The following is a 13834-nucleotide window of genomic DNA, read 5'->3' on the forward strand; positions in this document are numbered from 1 at the left end:
GTGGTCTAGGTGGCTGGGATACTATGCCCTTCTTTTTAGAGGCTCAAAGACAAGTTCTTTGAAGGAAGCAAAAGAACCCATGTGTCTCGGATGAAGTCTACCCTCTTTTTGTGTCGGGAAGAAGAATGAGATCCAACTCAAAGTCAAGGAAAGCGGCCTAGACCACTGACTTTTGATGGAAGGCTTCTGAACATGGATTGGTCTGATAAAGCCAATTTTTTGGCGGATCAAATATTTTCTGAGAGCACTAGACCTTCCCTATTTCAGGATTGATTCCCACTCACTGCCTGATAGCAGGCTTGGCCCATGAGACCTATTGTCTTATTGTACTGGCTCACTTCACTACTTTGGAGGATAGGTTTTTCCCCTTTTTGGTTCGCAAACGCTCTAACCCATTGAGAAGCTCCATCCAAATTAGAGTTGATGTGAGCACTTCCCCAGAGGCAGAGGCTTTTTCTACAAAAGGGTGGGAGCATAAAATGTAGGTGGGTCAATTGCATGTGGCCTTCAAGTATTTCGTATTGTAACAATATTAGATTGGCATCCAAACAAAGGTGCATGTACAGTTCCTAAGGGATACAATTTTGTCCTAATCATCGAGAAAGATGAAATAAGTTGATAGCACGATCTCGTACTAACACATACTCTCTAAATATTGAAGAACTTGCATGCGGCCTTCAGGCCACAACCGTGGTATGAGTTCTGATCTCAGACTTTGGTTTGGGGGCTGCTGGCCCCTTCGCGTCGACAAGGAAACTGTGAACGACAATGGGTTTCAAATTAGAATAAAACGAAGACCCTATCGAACAAATAGAGGAAATGGCGGAAAGGGGGAAAAGTAAAGTCTAAGCGACATATGGCACGAAAAGGAAATCCAATTTCGGTAAGACTTGATTTGAGTCATAGTTCAGATCCAAGTCTTTACAGTGAGGGCGACCGCGAAAGTCACTGAATGGGTACGGTCTGTCTTTTCCTAATCTTTGTTTGTCCCCCCAAAAAAGGCGTGAGAGGACGTTGCAGATGTCCGGGATGGACACGACTTCTTCTAACGCTAGAAGACCACAGGAAGAAACCCGAGACCAGAGCATGTCGTGAAAGACGCACAGGGGGCGGGCGTGCTTCGACCGTTTCTCTAGGGCACAGTTGAATGTAGATATCATGAATGCGAGGATAAGGATACCAGGCCGAGAAACCCAGGAAAGTACTCCCCTAATGTGCCGATCACTAGCGCATCCAGGGCCCCGGCGCCCAGCTCTGCTGGAGAGGCTGTCACTAATCTGAAAAGTGCGTCTGCGGTTCGGATAGACTGATTCTGCGAATGCCTAGCCCCAGGAATTAATAAAAAAACAAGTGCTAAGTTTCATTTCAGACCAGTGAATAAACCAAAAAAGAGACCTTTCTCGCTCGACGCCACACTATGCCCCGCTTCAACAAATGAGAGTTTTCGGTGGAACCGGTGAACCACGCAAGCTGGTTAGATGCGTGGGGCAGAGGGCTCGTAGTACCTGATAGCGCAGCTATGCAGTGGAAGGGAAGGAGCCTAAATCGACCCCCTACTTTCTTTTTATTCAAAGACACAAAAGCAAGCACAGTACAAAGAGATTGGACTCTCGGATGAGACTAAGCAGCTACCGTTCCGACGCGCCCATGACCCTATCTTGATTCAAACCGAAAACCCTCTCTAAGGTGGAGCCTAGTTGAAGTTGTCATTCAAAGAAGAAATGGGAATCCAAATTCACTTTGAGGGATATAGATGAAGTCTTACTCAGTAAAGAGAGTTGTAGATTCGTAGAAGAGGATCAGAGTACACGAGCTACAAAAGGCAGCTAGCCAATGAAAGTAAGTGGAAATAATATAGTACTTTTGTACTGACCCCGGAGGGGCCCCCGGTTGTTTTGTTGCGCCCTACCCCAACGTTAGACTATTGCCTTTTTAGCCTACGCTTGCTGCTTGCAGCGTGCATTCGATAGATCTATCGAATCCATGCTTCCCCCGCCCCGAAGCGAGACTCTATCCAGATCTCAAAGAATAACGAGCTAGGCGGCCGGCGGGCAAAGAAACGGGGCGGGGCGTTTACTTGAAAATGACAACGGCCTGTTCCAGTAGTGGGGGCCTTGCACGCAAGCAAACCTACGATTAAGTAGCAGTTGCTTTCGCTGATGGGCCCAGTGAGGAGGGGGCATTGTCCCTTAGTTCTTACCAACCTCAGGTGTGTACATCTAACTTATTATCTTCTTTTTTCACGCAAGCCTGGCCTCAGCTGTCCATTTCTTATTCATTCAGGGTGCCCCTAGTGGACTTGGCGATGCTCCTTTCTCAAACCAGAACAACTCTGGACGTTAGGGAAAATAAGGGAAGACCACCTGAGCGAACCGACCGAAGGGACTTTACTTATCCGAACCGAACGTTAGCGGCTTAAGCTAAGCCTATCACGAGCTGCGTTGCTGCTTGATTAGTGGGGAGGAAGATCTCAAAGTATGGGGCAAAGGATCAAGCGCTTTGACTTTGCTTTGTCCCCCGGGATACACCACAGGTTGGGTTTGAGAGCCGTGTGATGGGTGACTATCTAGCACGGTTCAGAGAGCACGTGTATGTAGTCTGCGCTGGTGAATAGAAGCCCCTGCCGCAAAAAAAGAAGTGGCTCTTCCCACGGCTCTGTCACCATTGACTCTATTTATTATTATGGTAAATCATTGTATCAAGATGTCAATCTTAGATCTTATTTTAGTTCGATACGTCCACCTACGAAACTCGCCCTTGGCTTTCGTCTCGGTAGGTGTATTATTCTACATTTTCCCAAAAGGACATTCATTCATTTCTTTCTTCCTGGGCGATCACCATGACTAAAACGAAAAAAAGACAAGAAATCAAGACCCGTACTATAGGAAAAGGGCTGGTGGCCGACATTTGGGAAAGTCGGGCCGATCGGGTGTCTTCATTCAAGCGAGGGTACAAAGGAAGAATGAAACGAAGTGAGAGGCCGGGGGGCAGGGAAAAGAGTCGAGTCGATCGACCGGGAGAAGCAAAAACAAATCCGGATTTGGCTGAAAAAGATGCAACATTATGGATACCATGACCGATCACCATCGAGAAAGAAGAATTTTGATAAATCACTTCGGGTGAGCGGGGCCTTCAAGCGGCCTCAATACGCCGGGGTTGTAAATGACATACCTTTCCTTATGGGAAATGTTGCCTCCTTACTAAAAAGGAATAGAATCAAGTTATTTTTACCAAAGAAGTCCCGCTCTGATGGCCCGACGAGTCATCTACTAAAAATGACCCTTGATGAGGACATGACTACCTTGGATATGACCAAAAATATTGCATATATGCATATTTGTCAGGTGATTTCTAGTGCAAACTATTCAATAATCTATTTTTGTTCTGGATAACATAAATAGATTATTGAATAGATATGATGAGGACATGACTACCTTGGATATGACCAAAAATATTGCATATATGCATATTTGTCAGGTGATTTCTAGTGCAAACTATTCAATAATCTATTTATGTTATCCAGAACAAAAATACTTCACACACTTTTGTGTTTTGTCTAATTGCAGGTGTATGGGACATTTGTACAATCCACATATGAAGATAAGGAAGAAAGATATGTTTATTTGCTGTCCAAAAAGTTCTCTCACGTCACCTTTGGCCCAAGAGAAGATAGAGTCCAAGTCTCTCACGTTCTGGATTCAGATTCGGACTGCACAGACACACCTGACTCAAAACGCACACAAGTTTTTCATACGGACTCCGAATTGGGTGATTCTTTTTTTGTTGGAAACTAGATTTCGTGCACTTTCCAACCCAATTGGAATCACCTTCAAATTCGTCCGGAGCGTTGAGTTGTGGACGAAACAATCTGATGCTGCAGCAGAATCCGAGTCAAACTACAAGTCCAAAGGTGTTACATCACCTCCACTTGGGCCCATTGGCCTTGTACGACCTAGATTTAGTTTTAGGCTGCCTTGGGACGTCCTCCCACCTCCTTGGCCGCCACCCCTTGCTCCTATATAAGTAGATCCATCTAGTAGCTTTTTCCTGGAGATTTGTTTAGTTAAAAGTTAGCCATTGCAACTTCGTGTACTTCGTTTGTGTCCAACGACCAGACCAAGACCGCTTACGGATCCCCACCTTTATCAATACTTCATATATACTCGCAATATTCAGATTGCTTTTATCATATTCTTGCTTGTTCTTCGATTGCTTGCAGGAATAGACCTTCGTGGTCAGGTTGATTGTGCTCCAGCGTGGTCAATAACCTCTCGGAGTTGGTTTAGCGATTGCTAAGACGCAACGTCGTGCACGTTTGTAGTCGGATCGTCAAAGTCGTCTCCACCAAATCGATAGTTATCATCTCATCGAAAGATCGGGACACCCTGACTCTATCAACCCTCCCCGCTGTGCGCCTCTCCTTGAATTATTCGGTCATGCAATACTTTTTAATACTAAGAATAAAATGCATTTCGACCCCGTCCTAGTTCTCTATCATTTCGTGGCACTGGGTGTGGCTGAACCATCTATGATTGGGGGAGCGAAGGGAGGAAGCTTAGATAAGAGAATACACTCTCGCATCGCTCTTTTAGAAAGCTCTACCAACGAGAAAAAGTTTTTGACTCAAGCCAAAAAGAGGTTGATCCACTTCATTCACCAAGCGAATGATCTTCGCTTCGCGGGAACAACAAAAACCACCATATCGCTCTTTCCTTTCTTTGGTGCTACCTTCTTTTTTCCAAGGGATGGGGTTGGGGTGTATAATAACCCTTTTTGAGTATGCCCGGAAACAACTCCTAGCTCAATTTAGGATCAAATGTAGGAACCTCATGGGTAAGGATAAGGTAATGGAATTGATAGAAAAATTCATAGACCTAGGTAGGATAGGAAAATTGATAAATGGAATAGAGATGATGATAGAGATCATACTGAGAAAGAGGATAATTCCGTATGGGTACAACTCTTATTTGAACGAAGTGCAAAAAATGCGATCTTTTTTGTCTAATAGAACAAACACTAATACCTTAATTGAGTCGGTAAAGATCAAATCTGTTATCAAAGTGCTTCTCTGATTGCTCAAGACATCTCTTTTCAACTGAGGAATAATCCAATCTCATTTCGTTCCCTTTTTAGTAAAATAGTAAGGATATTCCATTAATATTGCAATTGCCCCCTATTAGTCAAGTACCCCTCTTCCTATTTAGTTTAGGGGTTAAGGCGAGAAATGGCTTGATGAACCCTTCCGTTCACCATGCACCGGCCCCATTCACTTGCAACTCGTAGAGGTTGGAATTAAACAATGCCCCACTAAATTCAAAGTGACGGTGGGGTTGAAAGACGAGAGTGCCTACCTCCGTGCCGAGAGTGCCCGCCCTTTCTGTCAAGTAGGCTACTTTTTCCGGAACGCAGTCCGGAATAAGCGTTCATGTGTATATAGATATCTTCGATGTTGTCATTTCGACATGTCCGCTTCAACCCCTCTTTCGCCTCCCAAAAAGCAAAGTTGGCTTGACGAGCGCAGATGAGGAAGCGGGAGCAATAAAACCAAGAATCTCTTTCTTTTCTTTCCAAATACTTTATGAAGTTAAGGGGCAAAGTGAAGCGGTTTTGCTATTGAGAAAACGAATGGTCGGCGCAAGGGTTCGACGACTTAGTCGAGTGTTAGCGACGCGTCATTCTCATAGCGAGGCGCTTCGAGTTAGCGAAACGCTGTAGTAGCGTCGGAGACTATGTGTTATAATGATGAACTAAGGACGTTCCGCCTTATCTATAGAAGCAGTCGACTGAGTTCTAAACGAATGGGATCCTTGGTTGGTAATGGCTCATTCTATAGATGGAAAGCCTTATGATGGGAAACTACCACGTTAGGTTTGGAGAGAGATGGGACCCGTTATAGTTTAGGGGGAGCAGATGCAAGCTTTTTCTTTCCATAGCCGGCCAAATGACTACCGGGTCATCGGTCTACTCTACCTCAATTCACCATTTCGAACTTTATACATAAGGTTTTTCCGTACCAGCTCCTTCTACCCATACCGCAGTTGAAGCACCTAAAGGTGAATTTGGTGTCTTTCTTGTCAGTAATGGGAGTAATCGTCCCTACCATTGTAAAATAAGAGCACCTGGCTTTGCCCATTCACAAGGACTCGATTCTATGTCCGAACATCACATGCCAGCAGATGTAGTCACCATCATAGGTACTCAAGATATTGTGTTTGGAGAGGTAGATAGAGAGGACATAGTCTTGCTCGATCAGCACCCTAGCTTTATTGTGAGCCAAAACTGCCTGAAAGAAGCAAAATGGAAAAGGATGCAAAATGCAATGGGATTCCCGATCCAATAAGAAATCCTGATTCGGAGTTTGTTTGGATCAAATTCCTATGTTATACTATTCCATTCTTGATGATGAATCAGTTTGATAGATCAGATATTGTTATTCCAAATATTGATCTGATTCAGTATCATGAGAATGACAAAATATGACATAGTTACTAGTGATTCGAGGAGAAATCCTTTCAATCATCAACGCCCTTTTCTACTAAAACTTCTATTCGTGATACCGGTCAAATCAACTATTCTCATCAACTTTGAGTCTCTTCCCTCTCGTATGACTGTCAAAGTGGAGTTCCTTCTCTATAAGAAGAGCTGGTCTAGAGTGTAATTCGGTTCAAAACAAATGGATGAGACTCGTTTTGCTGAAGCAAGTGTACGCTGCACTAAGGAGTCGAGTCGACTTATCCTAACTTTCCTACCAAGTTCGAGCTCTTGCTCGCTCTATTTCGTGAGCTGATCTATTTATACCGATATATACTATTGAGTGAGATGGAGAAAGACAATGGTGGTATTCCATATGGAGGTCCTTTGTTGGATGATAAAGAGGGTTTACCTTTCGAGAAAGGGGCTTGGCTATCTCCATCTCCATGTTATAGGACGTATCAAATATATCTATCGATCTATATCATATGGTGAGCCTACTAACCCCCACTCCAATCCAATACTTGCTAGCGCAGGGAATCGATCATCTGTGGATGTTCAGCCAAAGACTCTAGCCCCGGATTCCGATAACTTCTACAATTCTCTCATTATTCAGTGCCCAGATGGAAGGGATGTTTGTTATTCACTTCGGTCGGAAGAGGAATTGACACTCAAGAGCACGCGTTTTATGTTAGCTTTCCTATTTGAGAGTGCCCCTCCCTCCTATTTGGTTGGAAGTTTCCTGCTCAAGTTGAGAAAGCAAGGGCTGACCGGACTGCTGCTCACTCTTGCACTTCAACGACAGTATTGTCTCCATATTTCGCCCACCCAGGGGTTAGGGGTATCTTTTGAAAGAATCTCTTGTATCAGCAGATATGAGAATCAGTCGTGCATATTATCATATAGAAATGTGAATCGAGATGCATCTGGATCAGAGTTTGGCTTTCTTTTGGCAAAAGCTGGATTGTTTTCAGCAAACTAGCAATCTGTGGAGATGGCTGATCTGTCCCACCTTGATTGATAGCGATATAGCCACTCTCATTTCAATGCGGCACATTGATACCATCATTCCAATCTTCTATCGTCCGTGCTAAATACCATGAAATTAAGTCGCTAAGGTCTAGTGGACCTATTTAAACAAGGATATGCTGATCCTTCTCTGTCAACTTTTCCACTATCAAGCCCAAAAACCCAACTCTTCCTTACGTAAAGGAAATTAGTACGATTCACTTCTGGATTTGAAATCACTGCTTATACCAAGTATTGGGCATACAATAACATTCTATAGTATTAGTAAGAGGAGGAAGGTTTAAGTATCTTTGAACTCGGTGTGAGATATCGCACTATTCGAGATGGATGCAGTCACAGTAAAGAATCATCAACAAGGGCGTTCTAGTGCATTGTAGATTCTTATCCAAGACTTGTATCATTTGATGATGCCATGTGAATCAAGCAACAGGAGAAGGACCCAATAACGGAAGTTCCATAAAGGGACTAGAGCATACTACCATGAGACAGAAGATCTTCTTTCTAAAGAGATTCGATTCGGAACTCTTATATGTCCAAAGTCAATATGGAAATTCTTCCAGAGGTTTTCCCCTACTTTGTCCCTGTCAACAAACAATTCAAAATACCTCCACTTTTTCAGAATAGGTCCGAGTCAAATAGCAATGATTCGAAGCACTTCTTTTTCCATTACACTATTTCGGAAACCTAAGGAATCGATCGTATGGATATGGAAAATACAGGATTTCCGATCCTAGCAGGAAAAGGAGGGAAATGGATACTCAATTTAAAGTGAGCAAACATAATTCCATACTCGATTTTGTGGAAAGCCATATTCGATGAAAGTCGTATGTACGACTTGGAGGGAGATCTTTCCTATCTTTCGAGATCCACCCTACAATATGGGGTCAAAAAGCCAAAAAATAAGTGATTTTAGCCCGTATAAAAATAAAACGGATTCTTGAACCTCTTTCACGCTCATATCACGTCGAGGTACTGCGGAAAAAAGAACTACAAAATCTGATCCAATTTTTCATAATCGATTAGTTAACATGGTGGTTAACCGTATTATGAAAGACGGAAAAATCATTGGCTTATCAAATTCTCTATCGAGCCGTGAAAAAGATTCAACAAAAGACAGAAACAAATCCACTATTGGTTTTATGTCAAGCAATACATAGAGTAACTCCCAATATAGGAGTAAAAACAAGACGTAACAAAAAAGGATCGACACGAAAAGTTCCGGTTGAAATAGGATCTAAACAAGGAAGAGCACTTGCCATTCGTTGGTTATTAGAAGCATCCCAACAGCGCCCGGGTTGAAATATGGCTTTCAAATTAAGTTCCTAATTAGTAGATGCTACCAAAGGGAGTGGGGGTGCCATACGCAAAAAGGAAGCGACTCATAGAATGGCAGAGGCAAATAGAGCTCTTGCACATTTTCATTAATCCATGAACATAATCTATGTATGTAGACACATGGATCCATACATCTCGATCGGAAAAGAATCAATAGAAGGAGAGTCGGACGATATCTTTCTCGAAACAAACAAAAATGAAAAGAAAGAGAAAACAGAAATCATGATCAAGTAAGCCCTCTTGAGGGCTTGCTTAAGAATAAGAAATGATGAGGACATGACTACCTTGGATATGACCAAAAATATTGCATATATGCATATTTGTCAGGTGATTTCTAGTGCAAACTATTCAATAATCTATTTGTGTTATCCAGAACAAAAATACTTCACACACTTTTGTGTTTTGTCTAATTGCAGGTGTATGGGACATTTGTACAATTCACATATGAAGATAAGGAAGAAAGAGATGTTTATTTGCTGTCCAAAAAGTTCTCTCACGTCACTTTTGGCCCAAGAGAAGATAGAGTCCAAGTCTCTCACGTTCTGGATTCAGATTCGGACTGCACAGACATACCTGACTCAAAACGCACACAAGTTTTTCATACGGAATCCGAATTGGGTGATTCTTTTTTTGTTGGAAACTAGATTTCGTGCACTTTCCAACCCAAGTGGAATCACCTTCAAATTCGTCCGGAGCGTTGAGTTGTGGACGAAACAATCTGATGCTGCAGCAGAATCCAAGTCAAACTACAAGTCCAAAGGTGTTACATCACCTCCACTTGGGCCCATTGGCCTTGTACGACCTAGATTTAGTTTTAGGCTGCCTTGGGACGTCCTCTCACCTCCTTGGCCGCCACCCCTTGCTCCTATATAAGTAGATCCATCTAGTAGCTTTTCCTTGGGATTTGTTTAGTTAAAAGTTAGCCATTGCAACTTAGTGTATTTCGTTTGTGTCCAACGACCAGACCAAGACCGCTTACGGATCCCCACCATTATCAATACTTCATACATATTCGCGATATTCAGATTGCTTTTATCATATTGTTGCTTGTTCTTCGATTGCTTGCAGGAATAGACCTTCGTGGTCAGGTTGATCGTGCTCCGGCGTGGTCAATAACCTCTCGGAGTTGGTTTAGCGATTGCTAAGGCACAACATCGTTGCACGTTTGTAGTCGGATCGTCAAAGTCGTCTCCACCAAATCGATAGTTATCATCTCATCGAAAGATCGGGAGCCTAGCCTCTATCAAGTGGTATCAGTTTTCAGGTTGCTCGGTGAGAATTTCCAGTTTTCCTAGATTAGATTTACTTTCTTACCTATTGTCCAAGAAAAAGCCACAAAAAAGAGTTAGATCTATTCATCCTTGGTCCAAGCCAGTCTGAGCCTTTGCAATTTTCTTTTCATTGATTGCATAGTTGAATTATCGATTGCATCGTCGTGTCGAGTTGCTGGTCTTAGTGTCTAGTTCGTTTAGAGTTTCGAGTTCTGTTCACATTAGTAACGCCACCACTGCATCATTATCTCTTCCGCTGTCCACCACCCATCCATCAATTTCCACCACGTGCTACCCACCATTCATTGTCATAATAATAGTTGAGATCGTTCACATCTTCACTTGATCCAATCTGCATCTTATCTAGATTGTTTTGGAAAGAGGGAGAAAAAAAGAGAGAAAAAAAAGAGAGAAAAAAAGGAAAAAAAGTCAGAGAAAAAAAAAAGGAGAGAAAGAAAAAAAAAGTGTGAGGAAAAAAAAGAGAGAAGAAAAAAAAACAAAAAAATCGGCACAAACTTTTTCAGAGGAAAGTTGGAGACAAAGTTGTTGATATATGCTGCTTGGCTGTTGTTTCACCTCATTATCTTCACTGCCGTTGTGATCTTCACTTATATCTTGCTGTCAAGAGCTACTTAGTATCCTTCATTGATGCTAGTTGTGCTACGCCCTGACCTTATTAGTGTTCTAGGCTCGCGTCTCTAGTCCGGTCTAGCCTAGGACCAGCACAGTACCGTCGTTGAGCGTTTATTCAACATTGCATCTTTGAATTGATTATTGCTAATCTTTTGCTACCATATATAGCCAACCCAGCTCCACATATTTCTACACCGTGTATACGTACGCTCCCCTGGCAATCGCTTTACTCAATATTCGGAGTTACTTGACATCACAGGTTGTCGATCACCGTCTGCTGCATGGTAAGAACTTGTAAGACATTGATATTTGCTTTACTGTGAGCGTTTTACCACCACATCCTAGTAGTTATAGGAACATTATTTTTGGGTTTTGTTTCTTGTTCTACTAATCATGACAGGATCCAGAGTCAATTCATGGGCTTTGTCGATCGCGGGAGACGTGCCACCACCTTTGCAAATACCACAACCGTCACAAGAGGTGCACAAACATCCAAATGCACATGATCAGGTTAATGTATCTATACCACCATTTAATGGCCGTTTTAAACCTGCTTTATATATTGAATGGGAGTTCGACATAAAAAATATATTTGTTTCCCATAATTTCAATGAACATAAAAAGGTTAAGGTTGCGGTTGGTTCTTTCACTGGTTATGCTTTGGTTTGGTGGAGTGAATATTGTCGGTTACACCCTGATTATATACCTACTACTTGGGATGATTTGAAACTTGCCATGCGACATACTTTCGTCCCTGCTTATTATACTCGTGACATGATTAAGAAGTTGCAACACTTAAAACAAGGTAGTGAAACTGTAACAAAATATTATGATGATTTACAAACTACCTTGTTGCATTCCTCTTTAGAAGAAAGTGAAGATGATTTTATGGATAGATTTTGGGGAGGATTAAACCGTGATATTCAAGAGATACTAATTCTTGAAGAGTGTTATCCTATGGACCATTTGTTTCATCTTGCTTGCAAAGCTAAACAGGAAATAAAATGACGTGTTGGCCACGAGGAGAACAAGCGCACGGTGCACATTCCAAGAGTTGATATGATTGTTCCTTCAACTACTAGGCATACTATGACAACCACATCCGTTGTTGTCAGGACTACATCACCTCCACCATGTGACACATCGCCCCCGAGAGTGGCTACATCATCTGAGTTGATCATAAGAGGTAATGACAAAGGTACTGATCTTCCATCTCTACATGAGAATGATGAATGCCTTGTCAATTTGAATGCACCATCTGATGAGCTACCCACTACTTTGATCACACCACCTATTTTAGAGGACTACGTTGATAATTTGACTTTGCCATGTGATCAAACAACTGAAATACCAACAATTTTGAGTGCACCCATTGAATTAACTATTGATGCAAAAGAACCAATATTTAATCATTTTGATATGACCTCTAATCTTGGTGATGTGATGAGGACATCAATACAATTGTTACACCCACAGGCCCTGCTGCTATACATACTGGACCAATTACTAGAGCTCGTGCACGCCAACTAAATTACCAGGTACTTTCGTTTCTTTGTAATGATTCTAATGTTCATGAGAATATGATGCTGCCTAAATTGGATACATTTGTTTTGCTTACAAATGAAGGGCCTAGCTTGGAGAAGGATGAACATTGGAGCAAGAACAAGCATGGAGATGATGGCATGCGCAAGGGAAACAAGAACGGAGTTACAAGTGATGATTTCAGGACTTTGAAGCCACCATAATGGGTGCATGAAGCCTTGGACGAAATATACAAGATGCCACTTCATAAATTTCGTCCGAGGCTATTTTAGGTGCTGCGTCACCTTATTATTGGGCCAGGCCCATGTAATTTCGAAATACATAAGTATAGGCTATTTTTAGAGTCCGTATGTGTGGGGAAACAAGAGATAGGGTTGATTTCGGACCCCTCCACCAAGGGCCACGAAATTCCCCCCTCTTCCTCCATATATACAGCCCTTAGGGCATCGTTTAGATTAAAAGTTCGCCATAGCTGCAACTTCGCGTACTTCGTTTGTGTTCAACGACCAGACAAAGACGTCACAGAACCCCACCTTGATCAATAAAGCTTTCAGCTTATATTCGCAATATCCAGATTGCAATCTTAGTTCCTTGCTTGTTCTTCATTTGCTCGCAGGAAACAGACCCTCGTGGTCAGGTTGATCGTGCTCCGGCGTGGTCAATAACCTCTCGGAGTTGGTTTAGCGATTGCTAAGGCGCGACGTCCTCGCACGTTCGTAGTCGGATCGTCAAAGTCGACTTCCACCAAAGCGAAATCCACCATCTCATCGAAAGACGGGACACCTTTGCCTCTATCAAGTGGTATCAGATTTCCAGGTTGCTCGGTGAGATTTTACAGTTTTTCGTAGTTTAGATCGAGTCTGTTCTTCATACCTATAGTCCACGAAAAAGCCAGAAATTTTTTTTTTAGGGTTAGTTCATCATATCCGAACCAATCTGAGCCTTGCATAATCTTTTTAGGGTTTTGCTTTGTTGAATTTGCGGTTGCATCGTCGTGTCTTGTTGCTAGTCTTAGAGTCTAGTCTTTTAGAGTTTCGAGTTCTGGTCATAAGTTGTCACGCCGCCGCCGCACCATCATCATCGCCCCTGCCATCTACCACCACCGCTCCGAATTCGTATCCATATACCACCACCAATCCGTGTCCATATACCACCACCGATCCATATCCATATACTACCACCGCTACCACCACCGCTGCCATATACCACCACCATATATCCACCACCAATCCGAGTTCTTTGCTTATTAGGTTTGTTTTCGGGATCCATCTCGATTCCGATCCGTGTTTCCTTGCCGGAGTCGGGTAGCCACGCTCCGTTTAGGCCCAAAAATTTTCGAAAACGCATTTTTCGAAAAAAATTCTGGCTATCCTATTTTTAGGTGTTTCTGAGTGTTTTGAGACAGGTGCCATTATAGGAAGTTTTTTTTGACCCGTTTCCAGTTTTTGGGTCCGGGCAATCGAAAAAAAAAAAAATTGGTCGAAAAAATTTCGTGCCCATCCTGTCAGTTTGAGCTAGGAAGAGTTTTGAGACACTCGCCATTATAGTGATTT

General features: G+C 42.6%; 1 pseudogene; it reads left to right on the forward strand.

Annotated features, from left to right (window-relative positions):
* The first annotated feature begins 856 nt into the window (after positions 1–856).
* On the forward strand, positions 857–5158 carry LOC119315839 (annotated as a pseudogene).
* Positions 5159–13834: the final 8676 nt, after the last annotated feature.

This window comes from Triticum dicoccoides, chromosome 6A (assembly GCF_002162155.2).
Source record: "Triticum dicoccoides isolate Atlit2015 ecotype Zavitan chromosome 6A, WEW_v2.0, whole genome shotgun sequence".
Classification (NCBI taxonomy): Eukaryota; Viridiplantae; Streptophyta; class Magnoliopsida; order Poales; family Poaceae; genus Triticum; species Triticum dicoccoides.